The sequence below is a fragment of the Trachypithecus francoisi genome, unplaced genomic scaffold (assembly GCF_009764315.1).
Source record: "Trachypithecus francoisi isolate TF-2019V2 unplaced genomic scaffold, Tfra_2.0 Lachesis_group8, whole genome shotgun sequence".
NCBI classification, from domain to species: Eukaryota; Metazoa; Chordata; class Mammalia; order Primates; family Cercopithecidae; genus Trachypithecus; species Trachypithecus francoisi.
This window is the reverse complement of record NW_022681473.1, coordinates 30,950,018-30,975,165: the sequence shown is the minus strand read 5'-3', so window position 1 is coordinate 30,975,165 and position 25,148 is coordinate 30,950,018. Positions and strand designations below refer to the sequence as shown.

General features: G+C 41.1%; 1 long non-coding RNA gene across 1 annotated transcript; it reads right to left on the bottom strand.

Annotated features, from left to right (window-relative positions):
- Window positions 1-23,244, bottom strand: LOC117080642. Its single transcript, XR_004435910.1, has 3 exons — window positions 19,803-23,244; window positions 8,908-9,025; window positions 1-352 (listed from the first exon to the last, which is right to left on the bottom strand). It is a non-coding gene; the product is annotated as an uncharacterized LOC117080642 (long non-coding RNA).
- Between the last annotated feature and the right edge of the window lie 1,904 nt (window positions 23,245-25,148).

The window sequence follows — 25,148 nt, the reverse complement described above, 5'->3', positions numbered from 1 at the left end:
AATGACTTATTACTGCTTATTTATGTTTATTTTAGACTATGGAAATGATGTTAGACAAAAAGCAAATTCCAGTGGTTTTCTTATTTGAGGTCAAAATGGGTTGTAAAGCAGCAGAGACAACATGCAACATCAGCAATGCATTTGGCCCGGGAACTGCTAACAAACATACAGTGCAGTGGTGGTGCAAGAAGTTCTGCAAAGGAGACAAGAGCCTTGAAGATGAGCAGTGTAGTGGCCAGCCGGTGGAAGGTGACAACGACCAACTGAGAGCAATCATTGAAGCTGATCCTCTTACAACTACACAGGAAATTGCCGGAAAACTCAGTGTCGACCATTCTACTGTCGTTCGGCACTGAAAGCAAATTGGAAAGATGAAAAAGCTCAGTAAGTGGGTGCCTCATGAGCTCAGCAAAAGTTTAAAAATCATCGTTTTGAAGTGTCGTCTTCGTTTATTCTACGCAACAGCAATGAACCATTTCTCAATCGGATTGTGATGTGTGACAAAAAGTGGATTTTATACAACAACTGGGGACGACCAGCTCAGTGATTGGACCCAGAAAAAGCTCCAAAGCTCTTCCCAAAGCCAAACTCGCACCAAAAAAAAGGTCATGGTCACTGTTTGGTGGGCTGCTGCTGGTCTGATCCACTACAGCTTTCTGAATCCCAGCGAAACCATTACATCTGAGAGGTATGCTCAGCAAATCGATGAGATGCACCAAAAACTGCAATGCCTGCAGCTGGCATGGGTCAACAGAAAGAGCCAATTCCTCTCCACGACAATGCCCAACCCCAGGTTGCGCAACCAACACTTCAAAAGTTGAAGGAATTGGGCTACAAGTTTTGCCTTATCGGCCATATTCACCTGACCTTTTGCCAACTGACTACCACTTCTTCAAGCAACTCAACAACTTGTTGCAAGGAAAATGCTTCCACAACCAGCAGGATGCAGAAAATGCTTTCCAAGAGTTCAAATCTTGAAGTATAGATTTTTACAGTACAGCAATAAACAAACTTATTTCTCATTGGCAAAACTGTGTTGATTGTAATGGTTCCTATTTTTACGAATGAAGATGTGTTTGAGCCAAATTATGATTTCAAATTCATGGTCTGAAACTGCAATTACCTTTGCACCCACTATATATTTGTGTGTGTGTGTGTGCGCGTGTGTGTGTGTGTGTATAATGTATTTCTAATAAAACATTTTTCCTGCTGCTTCTCCAGTGCCTAGAATAGTGCCTGGCACGTAGTAGGGGCTCAGTAAAATATGCTGAACTAATGAATGGGCTCTATGAACCTTCTTAATGTTCTAAAAGCTAGCATTTTATAGATAAGGAAACTGAAACATCAAAAAGTTAACTTCCATAAGCCCCACAGCTAATTTCTTTATCTGTAAAATGGGTGTATAAATATTGCCTTTCTCATTATTATGAGGAGTAAATGAATTACCATATAACACCTTAGGGAATGTGTCTGAGTCAACGTTCATGCTCACAATTAACTGTCTATGGGCTGGGTGCAGTGGCTTATGCCTGTAATCTCAGCACTTTGGGAGGCCGAGGCAGGAGGATCACAAGGTCAGGAGTTGGAGACCAGCCTGGCTAACATGGTGAAACCCCGTCTCTACTAAAAAATACAAAAATTAGCCGGGCGAGGTGGTGGGTGGTGCCTGTAATCTCATCTACTTGGGACGCTGAGGCAGGTGAATCGCTTGAACCTAGGAGGCAGAGGTTGCAGTGAGCTGAGATTGCGCCGTCGCACCCCAACCTGGATGACTGGAGTGCAGTTGCCTCGGCCTCCCAAAATGCTGGGATTACAGGCGTGAGCCACCATGCCCAGCCCTAAAAATGTCTTTCCATTAATGTTTCCACTCAAGCTACCATCCCATTTCTCTCCTTTTACCATCTTTTAAAACTCTTTTTCAAAAAAGTGGGTCTGAAAACTAATCTATGCTGTTAGAAGTAAATAAATCAGTTATTCATCAAGCTATATATATTTGTGTGTGCTTTGAAATATATACATATATATATTACTTTAGTGAAAAGTTAAGAGAGAGAGAGTAGCTTAACTAACCTCCTCCTCTCCAGTTTTCCTTCCCTCCTCTCCCATTCAATCATTATTCTCCCTTGCAAATTGGCTTCCATGCATAGTGTCAAAACTGTGGCCCCTGCCACATCTCAGCTTCCTCACTATACACTGTCACCATGCTGTCCTGTCATTCTCCTGTCTCCAGTGTCCGCTTGATGCTTCGAGTTCTTTGTCCGCTTTGAGTCTTGCTTTTCGAGTCTTGCTTTTCATAGGGCTATCTACACCTGGGCGGCCTTTCATCACTATCTCCGCCTGCTAATGTTCTGCCCCTTTGTCGAGATCTAACTCAATTCTGCCCCCTTGTCAAGATCTAACGCCTCCTCCTGGAAGTCTTCTCTGGTTTCCCCAATTCTATGTCATCATTGCTCACTTAGCACTTTAGGATAGTGCCTCTTGTGGGCCAGGTACTGTCTGAGGTAATGGAATACATTCAGCCCTGCATTAGTTATTGGCTTAATATTAAGTTTTGCTATTTGCATCACAAGAAATACAGACTCATTTAAGATTGACTTCAAGTACCTGAGGTTGTATAAAGGTAACGTCTTACCACCTTTCTATCTGAGAATTTGTCTTCTGGGAATAGAAAATAGTAATGGATTCTTGGCCATTGTTTGTAAGCAAAGCATGCCAGAGCTCATGTCACTGTTTTCTAGTAAGAAGCTGTGAGTTTGCACTGAAGAATTATAATCAAAATGCGTAAAGCTCCCTCCCCTACCTCCACTTAAAGTTCTTTTGTTTAGGAATCCTCCTGGTTCATCTGAAAGCTCCCTAATTTAAGGTACAAGTCTTTTTTCCCTTAAAAGGTTTGCCTGGGTTTATAACTCCTCCCCTTCTCCCACTTTCTGCAGAGTCAATGGATTTAGCCTTGAGAAGATTCTACGTACAGCTCTGCCCTCTGTCCTGGGGCAAGTGATGAAAATCTCCAGCTCCCAGTGTGACTCGGGAGAGAAGACAGCCTTCTGCAGAAGTTGAATTATAGACTGTGGCCCCTCCCCTATTTTTCTGCCAATAGTATGAATGAGCAACACCAGACTGGACCTCAAGAATGTTTTTCCAATTGAAATTTCTCTCCTCTGATGGAGAATTGAAAGCACCTATAGTAAAATCTAGGCACGGTGATCTACGTTGGGCACTGCACAAGCGCTCCTCATTCAACAAGGTGCCGTTCACGTCAGAGACCCTTTATTATTCCGATAATTTTTATATGTTTATTTTAATTTTGTTTATTGGAAAGATTGACGATTTATATATTTCTTACAACTTCCCGGCAGATGGCAGTAAAGTGTCTTGTTTTAAGACGTTTACTGCATTTTGTTCGGTGTCCATTTACAAAGGAAAAATGGGTCAATATTCAAAATCAACAACACATCTAACATCATCTGAAAATAACTTTTACTTCTAAACAAGGAATCACTTTATCTAATTGGTAGGTGGGTGTTTAAAATTTTGTTTTAATCCCTATTGTTATTAGAGCTCTGGCTAATTAATATTTCATATTGCATTTCTCATTATCTGCTGTGTTCATTGCACCCAAAAGGTATTCCTGAATTCCTCATTTAAATCTACAAGAACTTTCACTATTAGATTGATCACCATCAAATGACATACACTCAAATGATCCACAAAACGAATTACATGCACATAAATTAGAGATTACCACTTTGTGATCTGGCTAATTCTATAATGGAAATTGCTTGTGCATATCCTGTTAATAAAAATATTAATGCTTGATAATATTTAGCATTTTGTTAATTCTATATTTTGTATGTTATGTACATGTAAGTTCTGAGATAAAATACCATTGATTTTTTGCTCACATACTACAAAGGAATTTCTAAAATTAATTTCAGAATCAGAAAACATGGAAGGAAATCAAAGACAATCAATTAGACTACTGAATATATTTTTGAAGAAGATAAAATCGGGGCAAAACTGCTAAATTAGGATGTGAATTTAATTTCAATATTTACATCAGACATAACTTGAGGAAAAAGTGGAAGAGAAAAAGAAAACATTAAACTAGATTTTCTTTTCCCTTTCCAGGTACTTGGCTATGTAATTTGAATTTTTGTCCACAGAACACTCCAGTTGAAATTTGTCTACAAAATGTATATATAAGAAATTTAACTTTTCATTATATTTAACTGCTATCAGTACAGGTAGGAAGTTTTCAGAAATTACTTATTCATAAATTCTTCCTAATGATAAACTGACCACGCCCCTTATTCTACCTTAATGGTTTCTGTGTTTTCTCTATATTGCAAATTCTTCAGGGATGAAAAAAATGTATCAACTGAAGAATAAAGATGTGAGAATGGGTTGGCAGTACTTATCACATAATACTAATAAACAGAGGGTAAATGCACTTCAACAGTGTTAAGAATTCAAAGATTTGAAATATATGTAATATATTAAGTGATAAACAAAGATGCTATGATAATGAGAAGCAATATCATGTGCACATAATATACATGACTCAGCTTTGACAAAGCAACATCTAGGGAGAATATTATCCAGGAAACTACTAGTGCAGTGATGAAAATTGTCTTCCGGTGGGTGGGGCATGATGGCTCCCGCCTGTAATCCCAGCACTTTGGGAAGCCAAGGTGGGCGGATCACTTGAGGTCAGGAGTTTGAGTCCAGCCTGGCCAACATGAGGAAACCCCATCTCTACTAAAAGTACAAAATTAGCCAGTCATGGTGGCATGTGCCTGTAGTCCCAGCTACTTGGACGGCTGAGGCAGGAGAATTCCTTGAACCCAGGAGATGAAGGTTGCAGTGAGCCCAGCACTCCAGCCTGGGCAACAGAGTGAAACTCAGTCTCAAAAAAAAAAAAAAAAAAAAAAAAGACAAAGAAAGACAAAGAAGGAAAGAAGAAAGAAAGGAAAGGAAAGCAAGAAGGAAGGAAGGAAGGAAGAAAGGAAGGAAGGAAAAATCGTCTTCCTTAGCAAAAACTATCAAAAATTCAGTAACATAAAACCAAATAGTTAAACTGATAGCAGAGGTAATGAATGAACTAATTTGGAAAAAGATGATAAATGCTAAATATTATCTTTACTATTTTAGATACAGTCTCTGGTATAAGCCAGGTAGAACACATATTAGAACTGTAGATTTCCAAAAAGCTAGCATTTCATATGTGGATGTTTGGGTGAGGGAAGTTGTCCAGTAGATGACAAGACAAAAGAAAGCGTGTACAAACTTTTAGAAGACTACTTACAAAACTGAATGTAAAGAAAAGTTACATACAGCAATGCCAAAAGTATGCGTGGAAATCATAATGGATTGCAACAGAAGATCCTAAAAAAAATTCTAGAGCATTTTATACTTTTTGTTATGTGTCTTTACATTTGATATTGAATGATGCAGCAAGTATCTATTTTATAGCACTAAATTTTTTATATCATCTAAGAAATTATGTAACTACTCTTTTTTCTTTTTTTTCTAAAAAAAAAAAAAGAGATACACGTGCAGAACATGTAGGTTTGTTACACAGGTATACATGTGCCATGGTGGTTTGCTGACCTATTGACCCGTCCTCTAAGTTCCCTCCCCTCACCCTCCACTCTCAAACAGGCCCTGGTGTGAATCGTTCCCCTCTCTGTGTCCATGTATTCTCAATGTTCAACTCCCACTTATGAGTGAGAACACGCGGTGTTTGGTTTTCTGTTCCTGTGTTAGTTTGCTGATAATGATGGCTTCCAGCTTCATCCATATTCCTGCAAAGGACATGATCTCATTCCTTTTCACGGCTGCATAGTATCCCATAGTGTATATGTACCCCATTTTCTTTATCCAGTCTCTCATTAATGGGCATTTTTGTTGGTTCCATGTCTTTGCTACTGTAAATAGTGTTGCAGTAAACATACGTGTCTTTATAGCAGAATGATTTACATTCCTTTGGATATATACCCAGTAAAGGGATTGCTGGGTCAAATGGTATTTCTGGTTCGAGATCCTTGAGGAATTGCCATACTGTCTTCCACCACGGTTGAACGAATCTACATTCCCATCAACAGTGTAAAAGCATTCCTATTTCTCCACAGCCTCACCAGCACCTGTTTCCTGACTTTTTAATAATTGCCATTCTGACTGGTGTGAAATAGTATCTCATTTTGGTTTTGATTTGCATTTATTTGATGATTAGTGATGTTGAGCTTTTCTTCATATGTTTGTTGGATGCATCAATGTCTTTTTTAGAGAAGTGTCTGTTCATATCCTTTGCCCACTTTTCAATGGGGTTGTTTTTTCTTGTAAATATGATATAATTAACTCTTTTTGCTTCAACTAAATGTTGGAATATATTGTAAAGGCATTTATGGAACATAAAATTTTAAATCATTGTTGAATATAGGATGGGAAACTTGAGTAGATGCCATCTTGCTACTAAAACTTCATTAGAGAGAGTATACAATGCATGTTGATGATATGAATAAAAATGTAGATTCTAAAATGCAAGTCAGAAGTATACTGAAAATATCTTCTTTAAAATGCATTATTCAGCACAAATTAGGAGTAAAGATAAAGTTAATGTTATATGCAAAATTAGACAGGAACCCAAAGTCAATATATATAATTCCCTTGAAAGCATAACATTATGGGCTTAGAAAATGTTTGATGAAAAATTAACTTACGATATTCACACGAAGATATTATTGCTGCTAAACAAATTGCAGGGTTTCTCAACATTAAGCCCAATTTCTCCAATATAAAAATACCAGAAAGAAGAGGAGGATTTATTTATTTTTTTCCTTTCTTTTTTTTTTTTTTTGAGACCAAGTCTCGCTCTGTCACCTAGGCTGGAGTGCAGTGGCACAATCTCGGCTCACTGGGCTCAAAGGATTCTTCCACCTCAGCCTCCCAAGTAGCTGGGATTACAGGAGTGCACCACCAAACCCAGCTAATTTTCGTATTCTTAGTAGAGATGGAGTTTACCACGTTGGCCAGGCTGGTCTTGAACTCCTGACCTCAGGTGAAAATCCGCTTGCCTCAGCCTCCCAAAGTGCTGGGATTACAGGTGTGAGCCACCGCACCCGGCCAGGAAGATTAATTTCAAATGTCATTTCTATAGTCAATCCACCTGTGATCCCAAATTTATTTCTATTTTTCTCTATATTGGTTACAGTCATATTTTCTTTAAAGGAAAGATTTAGATTGCAGAAGGAATACATGGTCTTTTCTGTATCTTAGATTAGTATTTCTGAAATGTTCCTGTGCATATAGAACATGGGGGATCTTATTAAAATGCAAATTCGGATTCAGTACCTCTGGGTTGGGACCTGAAATTCTGCATTCCTAACAAGCCCCTGAAGATGCTCTGATGCTGGATATGTGGAGTAGCAAGGTTCCAGATATCTCATGGGATTTGAAGAATTGCTGTAAATATGAAGCACCAAGGCTGCGTTAAAAATGTATAATTGAAATTGATTGTTGGCCGGGCGCGGTGGCTCACGCCTGTAATCCCAGCACTTTGGGAGGCCGAGGCGGGCGGATCACGAGGTCAGGAGATCAATACCATCTGGCTAACACGTTGAAACCCCATCTCTACTAAAAATACAAAAAATTAGCCGGGCTTGGTGACAGGCGCCTGTAGTCCCAGCTACTCAGTGACTGAGGCAGGAGAATGGCATGAACCCGGGAGGCGGAGCTTGTAGTGAACCAAGATCGCACCACTGCACTCCAGCCTGGGTGACAGAGCGAGACTCTGTCTCAAAAACGAAAGCAAAACAAAACAAAACAAAAGAAATTGACTGACAAGCATATTAAAGACTTTTATAGATAATTCATCAACGTATGAAGCCCTAAAAACCTGAAGTTGTCTTTTAAAATCTAATGTTCTTTCACTAAAATATTGCAAAGTCTTTGTTAAAATAACTTACTAGATCCATTTCCCAAGATTCAACTAATTTTGCCAATAGCAATATCAATGGAGAATGTGGCTTATCAAAATTAAATACATTAAGCTGGGTACAGTGTCGTGTGCCGGCAGTCCCAGTTACTGAGGAGGCAGAGAGGGGAGGAACACTTGAGACCAGAAGTTCATATCCAGTCAGGCAACATAGAGAGACCCTGTCTCTATAAACAAATAAACAAACAATTGAAATATGTTAAAACCAATGTAGGCCAGGTGCCGTGAGCTCACGCCTGTAATCCCAGCACTTTGGGAGACTGAGGTGGGCAAATTGCTTGAGCTCAAGAGTTTAAGACCAGCCTGAGCAAACGTGTCTCTACAAAAACCCATCTAAAAAAAAAAAAAACTGGTTCTGGTGGTGCATACCTGTAGTCCCAGCTACCTGGGAGGCTGAGGTGGGAGGATATCTTGAGCCCAGGAGATCAAGCCTGCAATGAGCCGTAATCGAGCCACTGCATTGCAGCCTGGGGACAGAGCAAGACCCTGTATCAGAAACAAAACAAACCAACCAATGTAAGGCCTACACTCAATAAGGAAAGTCTACCAATCTGATGATCATTTCCATAAAATATAAGCTATAAAACAAGTAAGCATTAAAACTGCCAAAAAGAATTTTACTTCCACAAAGATGTCTTTTTTACAACAAATTATTAGATCCAAGTGACTTTGAGTTCTTAATATGATAATTAATCATTTGAATTTTTCAATATTTTATAATGAATTATTTGCTTACATAATTTACATGGAATTACTGTCTTAGTCATTGTTATTATTGAGAAATAAATAATTTAACTTTTTAACTTGAGGAAAGAATAGCTTTTTCAAATTTGTACGAAATGCCATATGGACTGATGATAGCCCTGGTTTGGAGAGTGTACTAAATAAAGAATGAAATTACCCATGGAACTTACCTGCCTGGTCTCAAGCTCTTGATATCCTGAAATTGCTCAGGTGGTTCAAATAATCCAAATATAGTCTGACCCAGAAGGCGATTTTAATGGGTCACCAGATAGATTGTTAAAAGGTTACCTGTGGGACCAAGGAAAACAGGATTCTTGGCCGTGGATCTGCCAGGAACACCAATTACCAAGTCTTCATGGGAAAAATAGGAACCATGGACCTGCATGGCATAGAATCCTGGAATTGGAAGCTTGTCCAGGGTCTAAGGCAGCTCCAGCTATTATATGAATACAAAGCTTCTTTATCCCCTCCCCAGTAGTCTGCACTCCAGCCATTCAAATAACCCATCCTCTCCCTCTCCTTTCCCTTTCCTTTCTTTTTCTGCCTCTACTACTGATCTCTGTGTAGCTCAATTAGTAAGAGAATCTGACTGGACTAATAAGGTCACTCTTGTTCCTGCTGGACAAAATTCTCCTAACCCCAGACTCGTGTTAAAAGAAACCCTTGGGAAAACTCTTCTAACCAGGGGACAGTGGATGGGGGCCCTTCACTTACCAGACTGGGGATAAAAACTGACTGTGTAGAGAATCTTTTGAAAATAGTTCTTCGAGGCCGGGCGCGGTGGCTCAAGCCTATAATCCCAGCACTTTGGGAGGCCGAGACAGGCGGATCACGAGGTCAGGAGATCGAGACCATCCTGGCTAACCCGGTGAAACCTCGTCTCTACTAAAAAAAAAAAAAAATTAGCCGGGCGAGGTGGTGGGCGCCTGTAGTCCCAGCTACTCGGGAGGCTGAGGCAGGAGAATGGCGTAAACCCGGGAGGCGGAGCTCGCAGTGAGCTGAGATCCGGCCACTGCACTCCAGCCTGGGCGACAGAGCGAGACTCCGTCTCAAAAAAAAAAAAAAAAGAAAAGAAAACAGTTCTTCGTTTAAAACACTCTTGATGGATATTATCTTTATGAACAGCATTTATTTTCCTGACTATAAAAGTAGTACCTGCTTGTTTTAGAAAAATATAGAAAAAAGTAAAGAAGAAAAATAAAATAATCACTGTCCATTTTTGTTGTTTTTTCTTCTAGTTAAATATGTTTGTGGCTGGGTGCATGGTGGCTCATGCCTGCAATTCCAGCACTTTGGGAGGCCAGTGCAGACAGATTGCTTGAGCCCAAGAGTTCAAGATCAGCCTGGACAACATGGTGAAATCCTATCTCTACAAAAAAAAAAAAAAAATTAGCTGGGTGTGGTGGTGCGTGCTTGTAGTGCCAGCTACTTGGGAGGCTGAAGTGGGAGGATCACTTGAGCCTGGGGAGCAACCTAGGCTGCAGTAAGCCGTGATTGTGTCACTGTACTTCAGCCTGGGCAACACAGTGAGACCCTGTCTCAAAAAATATCTAGAGCTCTCTAAATATAATGTATATACATATATATGTTTGTGTATACTTACATGTGTATTTAAAACATATATAACATTTGAGATTATGCTACACATATTCTTTTTTCATTTATTTTGTGAGTTTTTTTCTAAGTGATAGAAAAATTCTTCATAAACACTTTTGCTAACTAGATCCCTCATCTTCCGACAAGAGATGTGCTATTATCAGCAACTTCACTATTGTAGGACAGATGTGGATTTTAACCAGACTTCGCCTGTATGAAAATGTTGGAGGGGTAGCTGTGAGGACAACTCACTGTATTGTGCCTGGGGCTTTTCACCCCTAGACCTGACAGAAAAATTAGCTGGTTTCTGTCTCCAGGTCAGCTCTGGCAGCCAGGACTCCATCCACCAAACACAGGCTTCAAGAGGGGGAAGGCCTGGCACGGGGATGCGGTGCACCAGCTCCTTCTAAAGGGTTACAGAATTAGAGAGCTGAGCTGAAGGGGTGCACCTGGAGGCAGTCCTGAACGCTGGATTTACAATAGGAGCCTGGGAGTCATATAAATGAGTAATGCTTCATGATGCTCTTTTCCAAGCGAGCTGCAAAAATTGGCAGGGGCCCTTTAGTGTGCTGTCGATGTGTCTGGAATTCAAATAATTTGATTCTGAGATACAATGACAATGGGAAGCAAGGCATTACCTTGCAAGAATGATGGCAGAGACAGCTGCTGCAACCAGCATCCATGGAAGAGGTTGCGTGAACAACTGTTCTCCCTTTGCCGTCCCCCTGAAATCTCTATTATGCCTCGCTGCTACTGCCCTTACTCAAGGGCATTAAATTAAAAAGTAATGTAGCTGGTAATTCTTCCTTTCTTTTGCCCTAGTTCAGGCAGTGAAGAATGGGGAAAGTGAAATAAAAACCTTGACGGAAACTGATATGTCTCTTTAAAAAAATGATGCTGACATTAGACACACCTCAGGAGGGTACAATTTGAATATTGGGTGGCATTGCAACATACAGTATCACTTGCTTTCTTTGCTTTAAAATTTGTCCTTGTTGGCTGAACACGTTAATATTTTTCCAAGGTGTCATAGCTGGGAGGGTTCCATCAGGAATAACAGGAGATCTGGTGAGCACTGGGTTCTTTTATCTTCCAAATCATAAGGGATTTTGCTTGTGCTGGTTGTCACTTCCATTAGAGGAACTGATAAGCAGATTCTGACTTCATTTGCCCAGATATAATGCTCTTGTTGGTAGAGCATTTAGCTTCTCTGAAGCACTTTTTTATTTATTTATTTATTATTTATTTATTGAGATGGAGTCTCGCTCTGTCGCCCAGGCTGGAGTCCAATGGCACAATCTTGGCTCACCGCAACCTCCGCCTCCCAGGTTCAAGCAATTATCCCGCCTCAGCCTCCTGGGTAGGTGGGATTACAGGCACCCACCACCATATCTGGCTAATTTTTGTATTTTTAGTAAAGACGGGGTTTTGCCATGTTGGAACCAGGCTGGCCTCGAACCCCTGACCTCAGGTGATCAGCCTGCCCCAGTCTATAAAGTACTGAGATTACAGGCGTGAGCCAACATGCCCTGCCAGCACTTTATTTTTTTAAGTCTTTTTTTTTTTTTGTCTAGGCCATTGCATTCTGGAGAAGAGCTCTAGACAAGAACTATGAGCTCTTAGTTGTGATTTCAGATTTGTTGTTGCAGCTTGCTATCTCTGGCTCTCCTTTTTTTCCATCTAGAAAAGGAAAAGTGTTGGGCTTTCCTCTCCAGATCCCCAATTCCCTGATTCTGTTATCTGATTTGATAATTTATTACTAATGGTAACATTGGCAAAATTCCCAGATATTTTGATACCACCTTTCCTACAAAAGTCACAGTCCTTTAAAATGAATTTGGCAAACAACATTTTGACTTTTTCTTAGAGTCATAAATACTTAGTTCTCAGAATCTGAACATGTAAATAGTGATGGCAACCAATTACACAGCATTTACTATGTAACAGGTATGGTTCCAATGCTTCATTTAGTCTCACAACAAACCTGTGAGGTATGTAGACAGATAAAAATTATTCTTCTAGCTTTACAATTGCTAAGAAATAATGTATGATATGTCCTGTTTCTGCTACCAAAGTACCTTGGACAGACAGTCAAAAAAGGGTAATGAATGGATAAGAAATCATCAGCGGCATGCCCCTAGATCCAGATTTTCTCCTAGATTCATGAATTCAGGGTAAAACCTTGGACAAAAAGCCAGTGTCCAAGGAGCACAGATAACTTCAGCAGTGGTATCTGTTCACTTTCATGAAAACTGTCTAGGAACGTGGTCGCAGGTTCATACTGACCTGCCTGGATGAACTTGAAGGTTTCTTTCTTGCTACAGAGTTAGGATTGCAACCTGCCTGCATGGAGAACAGGATTCCTTCCTAATTAGCAATTGCTTCTTTTGTAGCTATTGCTCCTGGAGCCAGAGCAACCCACTGGTGCACAGGGGAATCCTGGTGTGCTCAGAAGTGGTTACAATGAACCTAAATCATCAACACCCTTGGCAAGGCTATGGGGCCCCAGAAGCTTCCCCGCTGTACTGCTGCATTCCATTCTGTATGTGCCAAGTTACAGGAACGAGTGGGAAACACCAGTAGAGAACGTATTCTCTCTTTTCTCTTTCCTATTTGCTGTCACTGAGAATGAGAATTCAACCAAAATGTCCATTTCACTTCAAGGTAAGGAATTCCTCATGGAACAGAAAAAGAGAAAATCATGTGTAAAACAGAATCGCCACTCAAAAGAATCCAGAGTTATGCCTATTCCAATGCTGAACAGTTTCTTCAAGAAATGAAATCATATTTATTTAGGGTTTCTCTTTGTCTCTCTTTTTCGTGTGTGTGTGTGTGTGTGTGTGTGTGTGTGTGTGTCCCAAGCAAGGTAAACTGTTCTTCTTGTACCCAAAAATACTTTTAAAGACCAAAAGTAATGTGTAGGTCAGCCCTCTGACAGTTACTGCTACCATCTTGTATTACCGCTAGACCACAGTGATCCAGAAATGGTGCCAAGGGAGAATCTACTCAGCTGGGCCTCTCTCGTTCCACACAATCTAGGGAGTCAGGTTCTTAGCCTTGCAAGTCTAGATGTACGATCTTCTCAGTGTCCCAGAGAAGACAGGTTATGGGAGGGGAACCCATACAAACCAAATTCATGCAAGGTTAAATTATAGCCCAGAATGCGATGTTAACATTCTGAAATTAAATCATCCAGGCAACTGGTAGCTACTGGGGAGACTGATGCGGGAGGACTGCTTGAACCCGGGAGGCAGAGGTTGCAGTGAGCCGAGATCGCGCCACTGCACACTGCAGCCAGAGCAACAGAGCGAGACTGTCTCAAAAACAAAAACAAGAACAAACACAAAAAAAACACAAAACAAACAAACAACAACAAAATGATTATCCAGGCAACTGGGCCCCCTAGGGAACTCTCCCTGCAGGGAACCTATGAGGGAAGCCAACCCAGACCAGGAGGTCATCGAATGAGTTTTGAGGCTGTTGAGAAGCCTCTTGAGTGAGTCTGAACAAAGGCAAGAGGCCTAGAAAGTGTCCCTGAGGGCAAGGCACAGGGTGGCTCATGCCTGTAATCCCAGCACTTTGGGAGGCTGAGATGGGAGGACTGCTTGAGCTCAGGGGTTTGAGACCCACCTGGACAACATAGCAAGACCTTGTTTCTAAGTTTTATAAAAGTATTTTTTTTAATTACACAAAAAAGAAAAGAAAGTGTCTCTGTATTGGTGATTGGATAGCCTGCTAGGCACAGTGCAAAGTGCTTTATATATACTGTGTTGTTTAGTTTGGTCCTCATAACAATATGTGATATTCTGTTATTATCCCCACATTACACCTGAGGAGGCAAGACCCAAAGAAGTTAAATTGTCCACTGTCACACAGCTGTTGTTTATGGTCAAAGGGTACAGAAAACTGTGTTTACATATTTTTAGCTCTGTCCAGTAAGAGACCATGAGTTTTTTAAAAATAAGCTTTATTGAGGTATAATTTACATATGATAAAATCTACCCATTTTAAGCATTCAATTCAATGAGTTTTAACAAATTCACAGTTATGTAATCATAATCACAGTCACCATATAAAACAGCCCCATCCAACCCTTAGCTCTAGCTTTTGACAATCACTGATTTGTTTTTGGTCACTATAGTTTCCCCTTTTCTAGAATTTCATATGAATGGAATCATGCAGTGTGTAGTGTGCCTAACTGGCTGCTCTCACTTAGTGCAATGCTTTTGAGATGCATTCATGTTGTATTTGTCAGTAAAATTCATGTTGTAGTTTGCCATAAAAAGGAAAAAAACAGATATAGTCTTCTGTTTGTGTATCTTCTTTAGTGAAGCATCTATTGAAATCATTTCCCCATTTTAATTGATTTGTTTTCTATTACTGAGATGTAGTCATTCTTTACATATTCAGGATACAAGTACAAGTCTTTTTTCAGACACATGTTTTGCAGTTATTTTCTCCCAGTCTATACCTTGCCATTTCTTTTTCTTTTTTCTTTTTTTTTTTTTTGAGACGGAGTCTCGCTCTGTGGCCCAGGCTGGAGTGCAGTGGCCAGATCTCAGCTCACTGCAAGCTCCGCCTCCTGGGTTTACGCCATTCTCCTGCCTCAGCCTCCCGAGTAGCTGGGACTACAGGCGCCCGCCACCTCGCCTGGCTAGTTTTTTGTATTTTTTTTAGTAGAGACGGGGTTTCACCGTGTTAGCCAGGATGGTCTCTATCTCCTGACCTCGTGATCCACCCGTCTCGGCCTCCCAAAGTGCTGGGATTATAGGCTTGAGCCATCGCGCCCGGCCCATTTCTTTTTCTTGATGGTGTCTTTGCAAGAGCAACATTTTAAAATTTTGGTAAAGTTCATAATTGTGTTTGCCTCTTCCTATTGAGACAGAGGAAATCACCAGCTTAATGTCGATTTTTATAAATAATTTATTAGATTGGGCGTGGTGATTCCCAGGCTGTGCATTTATTGTACATTCAGAACTGTATAAGTGGTGTCTTGAGGTTTTGCATTCTCAGGGAAAACTTTTGTTTTCTCTCATCCAGAATCTAGATAGAGGTTGCAAACTTCCTTGACATCACTCTGTGCCTGTGGATAGATTTTTTTCCCAGTCCACCCCTTCACTGTGGATGTAGCCCTTTGCTAGCTCTGCCTTATGTAGGATTCTCACTTCCAACCATCCATTCACAACAATCCTCAATGTATTCTCCCTGCATGGAGCCAGATGGTAGTGGCCATTAACTCCCCAGGGCATCGCAGTGCCAGCTTTATGCAATATTTCCCACCTCTATTTATTTCTGGACCTGATGTTTTCTATATTTGTTTTTCCTGCAGCTCAATTTTGCATCTAGATATCTTTGGATACATTTTATTCATCATTAATAGGTGTTGTGGTTATCTTAGGCTTCCATTTTGCCCGAACTAAACATTCTCCAGCTTAGGTTTTACTTCATCTTTGTGCACTGCTGGATCTGACTTATTTCACCTTTCCCTGTCAGGTGATGCTGGGTTTGTGCCTTCCTGTTCATCTGGGTTTCATTATAAGCCATGGTAAGTAGAATCAGAAGATTCACATTCCTTTCTAATGACCCCGGTTGCCCAGCAGTTAAGACCGACTATCTTTTTTCTCTCTCGCACGTTTTGAGACAGAGTCTTGCTCTGTCACCCAGGCTAGAGTGCAACGGCATGATCTGGGCTCACTGCAACCTCCATCTCCTGGGTTCAAATAATTCTTCTGCCTTAACCTCTGAGTAGCTGGGATTACGGGCACCTACCACCTTGCTTGGCTAGTTTTTGTATTTTTCATAGAGACCGTGTTTCACCATGTTGGCCAGGCTTGTCTCAAACTCCTGACCTCAAGTGATCCGCCCGCCTTGGCCTCCCAAACTGCTGGGATTACAGGCATGAGGCACTGTGCCCGGCCATCTTTTCTCTTTAATCACTGGGTAATACAGGAAATATTCTGTCTATATTCAAATGAATTTTTTCTTTCCTCAATAACTGATTTCCCCTGATCACACTAAGCAAGTAAAACCTTAGAGAACACAGCAAATTGTGTTGCAATAAACAACTAAGACAATATTGCTTCAACAAAAATCATGCACAAGATGGTTTAAAAAGTCCCTATTATTAGTAGTAAAAATAAAAACTTTTTTTAGTGCCAATGAAGTCATTTTAGCTACCTTTGAAATGTATCTAGAACCTGTTGATATAGGTTGGATCTGTTTCCTCACCCAAATCTCTTGTTCAATTGCAAACCCCACTGTTGGAGGTCAGGCCTGGTGGGAGGTGATTGGATCATGGGGGCACTTCCTTAATGAATGGTTTAGCACCACCCCTTTGATGCTGATCTCATGATAGAGTTCTCACAAGATCCAGTCGTTTAGAAGTATATAGCACCTCCCCCCACGTTCCTCCTGCTCTGGCCATGTGAAATGTCTCGCTTCCCTTTTACCTACCACGGTGAGTAAAAGCTCCCTGAGGCCTCCCTGGAAGCAGATGCCACCATGCTTCCTGTATAGCCTGCTGAACTGCGAGCCAATTAAGCCTCTTTTCTTTATAAGTTACTCAGTCTCAAGTATTTCCTTATAGCAATGCAAAAATGGTCAAATATGCTTGGCTACTTTTCTGTATCCCCATTTTAACACCTTAACCCAAGCCACCATCATCTCTCATCTGGATTATGCAGTAGCCTCCCAGTCATCTCTCTAGTGTCCTCCATGCACACACAGTTAGAGTGATCTTTCAACACACTAATCAGAGTATGTATGTCTCTCCTGCTTAAAATATCCCAAAGTCTTGCCACTGCAGTTAGAATAAAATCTGAGCTCATCTTCAGCCTTGTAAGATCCTATATGATTTGGCCACATGTATCACCTTTCCTCCAGCTACTTTGGACTTTTTAATGTTCCTTGAGCGTGACAAGTGGGTTCTTGGCTTTAGACTTTCACTTGCCTATTTCCTCCATTTCTGAATGTGTGTATGACTGAATCTTTCCTGACATTCGGTCCTAGCTCAAAGTCACTGCCTCACAAAGGCTCTTCCTGACCGCTCCCTCCCTCCCTCCTCCAAAATGACAACATCTCTCTGCATCTCTTGACATTCTATCACATTGCTCTATTTTATCCTAATTCATTGACCACTCTCTGAAATAAACCTGTTCATTTATTTGTGTACTTATTTATTGTGTTTCCTCCCATTAGAATGTAAGTGCTGGGGTAACAGGGACCTTGCTGTCTTGCTCACCACTGTATTTCCATTGCTAAGAACAGTGCCTGGCCCCTAGAAAATGCTCAATACATATTTACTGAATGCATGCAAGCATGAATGCCAGCAACTGTTCTCACTGCTTCATGTAGACCACCCATAATTTTTACAATGATATGCTAATGTAAGTATATTATCTTCATTTACAAATGAGAAGACCAACTAGAACCACATCCATTTGTCTCCAAAGATGACTCTTATACATTTACACTCCCTCCCATTTTGTTAGGTAACATTAAATGCAATGAAACATTTATTGTTGGCAAATGCTTTTAACATTTTGTTTACATTGGCTATATTAATTTTTTTTTTACACAGGGTCTTACTATGTCATCCAGGCTGCAATGCAGTGACAATCTTGGTTCACTGCAGCCTTGACCTCTCAGGCTTAAGTGATCTTCCCACCTCAGCCTCCCCTCCCCCCAGTCCCTCAAGTAGCTGGGACCACAGGTGTGTGCCACCAGGTCCGGCTATTTTATTTTATTTTTTATTTATTTTATTATTATTATTATTATTATTGAGACGGAGTATTGCTCTGTCATCCAGGCAGGAGTTCAGTGGCACAATCTCAGCTCACTGCAACCTCTGCCGCTGGGGGTCAAGCGAGTCTCCTGCCTCAGCCTCCTGAGTAGCTGGGATTACAGGTGTGTGCCACTACGTCCGGCTGATTTTTGTATTTTTAGTAGAGACAGGGTTTCAGCATTTTGCCAGGCTGGTCTTGGACTCCTGACCTCGTGATCCACCTCTCTTGGCCTCCCAAAGTGCTGGGATTACAGGCATGAGCCACGGCTCTCAGCCCTTATTTTATTTTTTGTAGAGACAGGTATCTCACTATGTTCCACAGGTTCATTTTGAACTCTTGGGCTCATGCAATCCTTCCACCTCAGCCTCCCAAAGTGCTGTAATTACAGGCCTGGACCACCACACCTAACCTAGGATTTGAATTCTGTCTCTTTTTCCTTAAAATAAGTGGGAAAGTAATTTCCAGCAGTCCGAAAAAATATGTTATTTGGTTATATAAAATTAAGTTTTGAGAGATAAACAAATTAATGAAGCTAGAGGCAATATAGTCTAGGATGAGATGAGCTAGATTAATTAAAGTCTCAGCTTTATCCCAAGCCTCAGTTTCCTCTTCTGTAAAATTCAGATAGAAATATTTGCTGTGTAGGGTTGTTGTAAAGACCGTAAAATACTTAGGATAGTGCATCTGCCTGGCAAATGCTCAATAAAGTCATGTTTAATAACATTGATGATGATAATGCTACCAAGAATCAGAATTTTATTGCTAGAAAACTGTAAGAGACAAGTTCCATTCACTGAGTGAGAGGTTGGGTTGAATAAGTTCAAAAACTTTTTCAGCTTTCAACAAAGATTGTATTATTCTGATCAGTGCTTTTCAAACTCTGGAGTTTTTAACTTTCAGTCTACCGTGGATTGATACTTTTGTAAAATATAATAAAAAGTGGGTGACTGGAAAAATAAGAATTTTAAAATGCATACAAAATAAAACCCCCAATTTTCAAATCTAGGTTCAACAGATGTAAAATTACTCCTTCGAATTGCTGTAAACATTTCTAAATGTATTCCAACATATCATATCTCCTGAAAAAAAAAAAGCTCCTAAATATCTTTTAATTATAGCTTGTTGCATAACAAATTGCCCCAAAACTCAGTGGCTTAAAACGATTATTTATCTTGTATCACTTCTGTAGGTCAGAAATTGAGAAACAGCTTTGTTGACTGATTCCGGCTTGGGGGTTTTTCAAGAGGTTATATTCAAGATATAAGCTGGGACTGCAGTTGTCTGAGGCTTTGACTGGGCCAGAGGCTCTGCTTTCAAAGTGGCTCATTTATAAGATGGGCAAATGAGTGCTGGCTGATGGCAGGAGGCCTCCGTTCCTCTTCACCACATGGAGCTCTCAGTAGAGCTCTCTGAACAACTTCAAGGCATGACAACTGTTTTGTTTTGTTTTGTTTTCTCCAGAACAAGTGATCCAAGAGACAGCAAGGTGGAAGCAACAAAGTATTTTAGGATCTAACCTCAGAAGTCACATGCCATCATTTCTGCACTATCCTATTGGTTAGACAAGTTAGCCCTATTCTATGTGGATGGAGACAACACAGGAGGTGAAGCCAGGAAGCAAGAATCACTGGGGTCACCTTGGGGAATGGCTACCACAAATGCTTCCTCCCAAACTCCATACTTACGTGTCTGTAAAGTCAAGTCTGAGGACCAAATTCCTAGAGATCATCTACGGTAAGCTCCTCAGTTTGCAAACGAGGAAACAGACCTACCTAAAGACACACCAGTAATTAGTGGCAAAATCAGGTTTCCTGATTTCAGTGTTCTTTCTGTCACATCACATAGGCTATTTTACCTACTATATATCTATTTTGCCTGGGATGTAATTACAGGGAGGCATTTGCCTTGAGCTGCTCATCAAGTAATTAGAATGAATGGGGTGGGGTGGGGAGGCTGACACAGAGATGCTGCTGTGGGTTTGCTGAGGCTCACAACAAAGCCATCTTTAAAGTGGTCATCAAACAGGATAATTCAGTGAGCCCAGTTCAAAAGCATCACAATGTGACAATGGAAATTGACTTGATTTAGCTTCAAAGATTCTATTAACTCGGAGAAATGATGATTTTCCGGGAGAATTAATACATGGTCACTGGTAAAGAATGGAAGTGACTTCAGGGCTTTGAAACATCTTTTAACTCAATTCTTAGATGTGCATACAAAACATTATAGCTTAGATTCCTGCCCCTATAATACACACATTCCAGGGCCAGATGATTACATCTTGATCCTAATTACAAAGGAAATGCAGAGTTTCTGGTAATCTCATTTTATAAGGTTGAGAAAAAACGTGCTTCAGAAATAAGCACTAAGTGAACCTTCTAAACACATTCTTCACATTATGGGGGAGTGGGTGTGGAGAGGGGAATTACTTGCTTGAGGTACTTTCTTTATTTGTAAGGTCAAAAGTGCATTAAAGTTGTGACAAATGAACAGTAGTGCATTACTGAATTCTGGACTATAATTTCTCCTCTCTTTATCTGGCCTTGTTCTTCTCCTAATCAAAACAAAAAGCCCAAAACAAGAAAAAGCCAAGATTTGTGAGGTTTTTTTTAAACAAAATACCTTTTTATTTGGAAATAGTCTCAAACTGACAGAAAAGTTGCAAGAATAAAAGCAGTGTACCAGTACAGCCTTTACCTAGACTCACCTGTTGTTAATATGTTAATCTCATTTATCATTTCTCCTCTCTCTCTCCTCTCTATCTCTCTCTCCCTGTCTTGAAACACACACACACACACACACACACACACACACACACACAACCTTTTTTCTCAACTATTTAAGTTACATATATAATAGCTCTTTGATGCAGGAGTTTTTCTCCACTCCTTTATCAGACTTGCGATAGGCGTGCCCTGTTCACTCGGCTCTCCATGCTCAAGCTCTTCTGGGGGGGAGCGGGTAGGTGAACGAGTGCAGGATCTGGCCGGCTGCTTTGGGCACCGGCAGGAGCAGACTCCCTGCAGGCCCTGCAGCGGTGCCCAGGTGGGGGTGCCTGTGACTCCCAAAGCCCCAGAGGGCATGTTACAATGCTCTCTTAGCTCCAGCATCTGTGGACTATGGTGTGTTATCAGCTCAGCGGGCCTCTTGCCTCATCGCATGGGGAAGCTGCCTCCACCAGTGAGGGCAAAGGGCCAGTGTGACAGCCTTTTTTGGGTACCCTCACTCAGTGGGTCGGGAGCTCTCGTTCAGCATCTGAGAAGAATGAGGTCGCACGGACACTTGCGTGGAGGTGGAGAATTGTATTTATTGATGGAGATGGCTCTCAGTGGAGAGGGGAGCTGGAGAGGGGCTGGGATGGGCAGATAATCTTCCCTGAAATCTGGCTTTCTCCAGCTGGCTCTTCTCTGAAGGTAAGCCGTCTCTCCTCTGAAGTCCAGCTCTCCCTCTGAAGTCAAGTAGCCTCTCCCCAGTCAAGCTGCTTCTCTCCTCTACTGACTGAGTATGGGGTCTATACAGGCACAAGATGGCAGGGGGTAGGGTGGGCCATAGGTAGTTTTGGAAAAGGCAACATTGAATTGGTAAAAAGACATTAATCAGAAAGAACCAATGGGGAGAGAGTGGGCAAACAGGGATAGAAGTTCTCACTTTGGGCAGAGGGTTGCAGGGTTTTCGGCTGGAAGGTGGGGTTTTGCCAGGGACCCACCCCGTCTGCCTAGAATTTCTCTGCTTCCTGCCTCTATCACTTGACTCTTAAATATTTCAGTGTGCATTTCCTAATAATAGGGACATTCTCTTACATAAACTCAGTACAATTACCAATTTCAGTAACATCTTCATTAACACCTAATACTTTTTAACTAATCTATTCATTCATACTCTGACTTTATCACTTGACCCAGTGAAGCCCTTCGTAGAATTTTTTCCCTCCAGCACTGGATTGAGTACAGGGCCAGGTGTTGGATTTAGCTGTCAGGTCTCCTTAGCTTTCTTTAACCTGAAACATTCCCACAGCTTTCTTTATTCATGACATGAACATTTTCAAAGAATAGAGTCCACACTCCCCCCGACCAACTTTTAAAACTAGAATGTTCATCATTTTGGGTTTGTCTAATACTTTGTCTCATAATGAGACACGTTATATATTCTCAGCAGAACTACTAAAAAGAGTGATCCCGTGTCCTTTTCAGGATATCATATCTGGAGGCCTGGGATGCTCATCTGCCCCACGTAGATCACCTGCTCAAGGTGCTATCCAATTTCTCCACTGTGTAATTAGCATTTTTACTTCTTATAACTAGTGAGGAATATATGGGAAGGTACTTGAAGACCATCCAAATATCTGTATCTTGCTCTTTGTTTCTCTGTTGAAATTTAGCACTTATTGAGAATGCTTGCTTGATTCTATGTTAACTGTCACAGTTGCAGAATGATTTTTCCAGCTTTCATGCTGTCTTCCCATTTACCAGTTGGCATTCAAGATTCTGCTGTAAACACGAGTCCTTCCTTCTCCCTCATTTATTTATCACTGGTATAAACCCATGAATTCTGCCCCCTGCCATGCTTAAAACTCATTACTATCCTTAATTCATTACTGTCCTTAATTGTTTTGATAATCAAATTGTCTTAGATTTGGCTGAGAGTCCCTTTAAGCTGGCTCCTTTGTCTTTATGACATGTTTACATCATTTTTTTCATTTCATTTGTTTAGTTTTTACTATTTCCTTACTTTCTGGCAAAACAAGATGCTGCAGGCTTAACTTCTATCTTCCTTGCCCCTTCCCTGCAAATTCCTGGGTTTTACTCCCTACTTTGATTTTGATTTACCATATAGTCTTAAAATTATAGAAAACCTCATCTCCCCTATTTATTTACTTACTGGCCCTCCCTCTTAGCTACTCATGCCATAAATATTTGTTCCTTCTTTTCCACATGCGTGACACTGGCCTAAATGCTGTTGGTGATGATAAAGAACTTACAGGCTAGTTTCAGAAAAGGCCTTCTTCTCAAATCAAGTTTTAAAGTAGAGAATAGGTGGGGAGTGGTGGCTCATGCCTGTAACCCCAGCACTTTGGGAGGCCGAGGTGGGCAGATCACCTGAGGTCAGGAGTTCGAGACCAGCCTCGTGAAACCCTATCTTTACAAAAAAATACAAAAATTAGCCAAGTGTGGTGGTGCATGCCTGTTATCCCAGTTAGTCGGGAGGCTGAGGAAGAGAATCTCTTGAACCCAGGAGGTGGAGGTTGCAGTGAGCCAAGATCATGCCACTGCACTCCAGGCTGGGCCACAGAGTGAGACTCCATCAAAAAAAAAAGAAAGAAAGAAAAGAAAAGAAAAGAAAAGAGAAAGAAAGAAAGAAGAAAGAAAGAAAGAAAGAAAAAAAGAAGAAAGAAAGAAAGAGAAAGAAAGAAAGAAAAAAAAAAAAAAAAGAAAGAAAGAAAGAAAGGAGAAAGAAAGAAAACAAAGTTTTAAATAAAACCAAGAAAATATAACAATCAGGCTAGGCATGGTGGCTCAGACCTGTAATCCTAACACTTTGGGAGGCTAGGCAGGAGGACCACTTGAGCCAGGAGTTTGAAACTAGCCTGGGCGACATAGCAAGACCCTGTCTCAAAAAAAAAAAAAAAAAGAGGAAGAAAGGAAGAGAGAAAGAGAGAGAGGGAAGGGAAGGGGGGAAGGAAGAGAAGGAAAAGAAGAGAAGGGAAGGAAGGAAAGGAAAAGAAAAGAAGGGAAGGAAGGAAGGGAAAAGAAAGGAAGGGAAGGAAGGAAGGGAAAAGAAAGGAAGGAAGGAAGGAAGGAAGGAAGGAAGGAAATATCTTGAGCACTATGTGCCAGGCAGGCGCTACAGTCTGGAAAGGGTAAACCAGAGACTGTCCCTGATTTTGTGGGACTCAGGGTTCAGGGTTTAGCAGCAACAAAAGAAGAGGAGTTTCCTGATGACTGTGTAGATTCCTGGGTCCCATTCAAGAGATCCTGATTCTGCAGATTTGCAGTTTGGTTCAGGAGCCAGCATCTTCATAGTTTCTCCTATTAATTAGAAGATTTCTAGTACTGAAATTAGAGAATGATTGGATGAGTAGTTGTAAATTGGAGAGATTGAGGGGGCTACCTGGAAGAGGAGGGGCTTGAGCTGAGGGTCCAAGGTCAAGTCACAGGTCAGCAATGTCCAAAGGGCCCAGATCGTGCAGAAACTGGGAATTAAGGGCACCCCACCAGAAAGTGACAGCATCAAAATTTAAACCCTACACCGGCTGGCCTCCAGCCAACGCCTATACACAAACTGGGCTCACTGAAATACTCATGCTGCAAGTCAAGGTCCCCAAGTCTTTGGTCTTCCAAGTCCAAGGCCATTTCAAATGTCAGTTCCTCTTTACTCCAGACAGACACGCTTGGGCCCATTTAATTGTTCCCTTATCTGCGTTTCCAGAGCACCTTTTACATTGCTTTATTGTGGTGCTAATCCTGTATCCTTGTGTTTTGTTTACATTTCTGCCTAGACTAAACTCAAATATCCCCAAATAATGTGGGATGGAAGGTGTTCATTCTCCCTCTTTTGCAGATGGGAAACCTGCTGTTCAGTGAGGTGAGACTTGGAGAGAGCAGCAGGGCGCAGGGTGAAGCGCCTTGGTTAAAGTGACTTCTATGACTTCTCAGCCGCAGGACCTTAGGAAGTTTCTTAACCATCTGTGCTTCATTTTCCTTGGCAGCACAATGCAGGTGATAAGCAGTAGAAACTGCCACCGAGGCAGGTTATGTGGCCTCAAGCAGTTAATATATGTAAAACTAGAAGAGGGCCTGGCAAATGGTAAGTGCTGTGTAAATGGTTATTAAGCAATTAAAGTCATGTCACTGGAATCCAAATCCAAGTCTTCAGATGATAAAGCTCCTAGATGCTTGCTCTATTTTAACTTTGTAGGACTCCAAGTTTTCCCGAAAAGTAGTAGTTGTCTTAGAAGCAGCAATAAAAGGAAGCTGGTTTGCGGTAAAAGACATTCAAGAGATAAAAGGAAGCAAAATGTTCCAGCCAATTGC